This window comes from Rhagoletis pomonella, unplaced genomic scaffold (assembly GCF_013731165.1).
Source record: "Rhagoletis pomonella isolate Grant_MI unplaced genomic scaffold, Rhpom_1.0 Rhpom_scaffold_00001, whole genome shotgun sequence".
In the NCBI taxonomy this organism is placed as follows: Eukaryota; Metazoa; Arthropoda; class Insecta; order Diptera; family Tephritidae; genus Rhagoletis; species Rhagoletis pomonella.
This window is the reverse complement of record NW_023458555.1, coordinates 81,758,840-81,762,380: the sequence shown is the minus strand read 5'-3', so window position 1 is coordinate 81,762,380 and position 3,541 is coordinate 81,758,840.

Genomic DNA, 3,541 nt, shown 5'->3' with positions numbered 1-3,541 from the left:
TACTTTCAAATTATAAAAGGGCTGAAAAAAGTACAATTGTACCTACTTTTCCATCACTGCTGTATATGACCCTTTTTTGAAATTGGAAGAAGTCTTTCTCTAGTGCTTAATTGTTTGGTTACAGCTGTAAATCGTTCTACCGTCATAAACTAAACTGATAAAATTAACAATAATTTAACAGACACGATACAGGTAAATGATCACTGAAGTTAAGCGGCATGAAATGACTTATTCCACTTTCACAATAAACGGCTCATATGTATGTAGATAAAACATTACAGTCGTGCCGCATGGTAAGATCGCTTTGCCGATGTGCTAGGTGTTGACGTCTGGAAATAGAAGAGAAAAAACGTTCATTAAATAGTTTATGTTTAAAAATGGCGAATCTTATACTAAATCGTACCTAGTTATAGCCGGGGTATCCAAACTTTCGTCGAAGCTGATGCCTGCTCCTAGACTGTCCATGCTGGAAAATGTTCTATAGTATTCAAATTAACACACATACATACTGACACAAAACAATATAAAGAAATTTTTCTTACTCTTTGCGAAGACGTTTCGTTTAAAAACGCCATGTCTTTGGAGTATTCGAACTCGAGTAACTTCACTCGCAAATATGAAATCCTCCAAATCGCACGCACTTACCGATTTTTTGCCTTGTTTGTATAGTACCGCTTGCTATCTCTGAGGGTATTCCACGCTGCTTTGTAAGCTTCCTCCGAAATATTGGCAATGAGTAAATTAAATACATTATACTAGTTACTCAGATATTAGAAACTACCACGTTTACTGACAATTTGTACCAAGCGCTGGAAAGTGCGTTTCGGTTACTGTGGTCTTTTCGCTGCTTGTCCCAAATACATGGGAATCATTTAACTGGCGCCATTAATTTCTTCCTCATCTCATCATTTAATTGAACTTTCACCCTGTTGTTGTTGTTGTAGCGGCTACAACAACCCCGTCCAAGTCGGTTAGCCCCTCAATCGTTGTCGTCAAGCTCTACTAGCGGTAGCCCCTGGAAACGTGCAGCCTCGGCGGGGTCTGTCCATAGAGACCGGGGCGTTAGTAAGGTGGGACTCAGAGGCATACGAAGAGATGTTGTGAGTCATGGGGCGACTCTCCGCATGCCGGGCATTCGTTAAGAACATCCTCGTTTAATTTTCTTAGGTACGAGTTCAACCTGCTGCATTAACCAGAGCGCAGTTGGGCTATTGTGCATGCCTTTCGCCCTCATTGCGAGAGTCGTGTCGAATGCAAGTCGTTTGTCGACAGTCGAATCGTATCGAAAATTTCACGTCATTTCCTAAAATTTCCACTCGACTAGTGTATTAAAACGGAAAAACTTGGCAGCACTGCATAGTTTTCGACGATTTTCACCGTTTACTTATTTCAGCACGACAGTAGACAATGCCAATGCTGTCGAGTCGTACAACTAAGCCTAATTTACGACTTACGCTATGAGGCTGGTTTACTTGGAAGTAGTATCGAAAAAAAGTATCGATGCCTAAAAAATATCGGACCTAAAGTGTCGATACTTACTCGTAACGTACTCGTGTGCGCACTTGTGCACAAGGGTATTATAACTTTGTTCACATAACGGTTGTTTGTAACAGGCAAAACGAATCGAGATAGATATAGACAAATGTATACATAAGTGATCAGAATGAAAAGAGAAATCGATTAAGCGGTGACTGTCTGTCCGTCCGTCCGTCCGTCCGTCCGTCTGTGCACACGATAACTCGAGTAAAAATTGAGATATCTTAACGAAACTTGGTACGTGAACTTCTTTTGGGCGTAGGACGGATGGTATTGATAACGGTAATTTTAAGAAATACGAAAACTGCGATATTTTAGTAACTACTGAAGATAATTCACTCAAAATTGATACTTACAATGAGTTTCAGACGGAAAACATGAATTTTATAAATTTTTGGAAAATGGGCGTAGCCACGCCCACTTATGGTTACATGTGTATATCTTGGTAACCCCTACACCAATTTCTTCCAAACTTGGCACAGTTGGCCTTAGCACAGCATACTAAATGGCTGAAAATTTAAAAAATCGGACAATAACCACGCCTACCTCCTATATAACGGTAATTTTCAGAAAAACGAAAACTGCGATATTTTAGTAACTACTGAAGATAATTCACTTAAAATTGATATTTGCAATGAGTTTTAGAAAATTAGGATATTACAAAATTTTGGCAAATGGGCGTAGCCACGCCCACTTATGGTTACATGTGTATATCTTGGTAACCGCTACACCAATTTCTTCCAAACTTGGCACAGTTGTTGGTCCTGGTACAGCATACCAAATGGCCGAAAATTTCTAAAATCGGACAATAACCACGCCCACATCCCATATAACGGTGATTTCGAGAAATACAAAATCTTCGATAAATCAGTAAATATTGAAGCTAATTTATTCAAAATTGATGGTTGCAACAATTTTTTACCAAGAAATACGTTTATGACAAAATTTTGGAAAATGGGCGTAGCACCGCCCACTTGTGATCACATATATGTATCTCGCTAACCGTTCTAGCAATTTGTACCAAGCTCGGTATGGTTATTGTGCTTGCCACATAAAAGCAAACCGTTGAAAATTGTTGAAATCGGACTAAAATTGAGGCCGCTTTTCATATATCGGTAAATTTCAGAAATGCTTGAAATTTCAATATTTCGAAATTTAAGGACGCTAATTTACTTAAAATGTATACACCCCGGCTTATCATGTAGCGGTAGCTTTCGGAAAGGTGGAAAACATATATTTAATACTTGCGCCGGGTATTTAATGTTCGGCTCCGCCCGAACTTAGACTTTCTTACTTGTTTGGTTTTGCATTTGGTGAACGATTCAGGAAATAATTTCGATTCCGCATTACCGTCAAAAGTGGTGTTGCCGTTATTGAGATTATATTACCCTCGCTGTCCTTTTCGAGCAGAGACTCGAGATATTTTGTGATGGCTTGCTGGGTTACCGATCGAAGAATTCCCATTGGAATTTAAAACGAAAATTTGCGCATTTCGTCCATTTTGGTGCCAGTACAAATGCTTGTTGTTTGAAATATAACTAGAAAATCTTTTGAAACAATCTGTTTGCAAGCAACTAAAATTAAAATTTTTTTCTCTATGTGCACAAATAGGTGCCTTTCATAAAGATGCACTGTTTTGAAAACACTGATACAAATATTGCAATTAAACATTATACAATATATTACATAACGCTATATTTACATAAACTTATCACTGGGGCAACCCAAAATATGCTCCTAAAAACAAATTTTAAGCACCTAAAATATGCCAATAAATTCTAAATGTATGCTCCACAAAATGCTTTTAAAATCATTATAAGCCATAAGATATGCTTTGAAATTTCATTTATGTAGTATGTGCATTAGACTGGGTCGGTCCCCATACAAAAAAAAAAAGTTGCTAATGTCCGCCCCTAAATTTAAAGATTATGTTGAGAGGGTTCTGGAAAATTTTTTTTTTTTTTTTTTTTAACCCTCCGAAATACAGCCGAAATGGTTTTTTCGT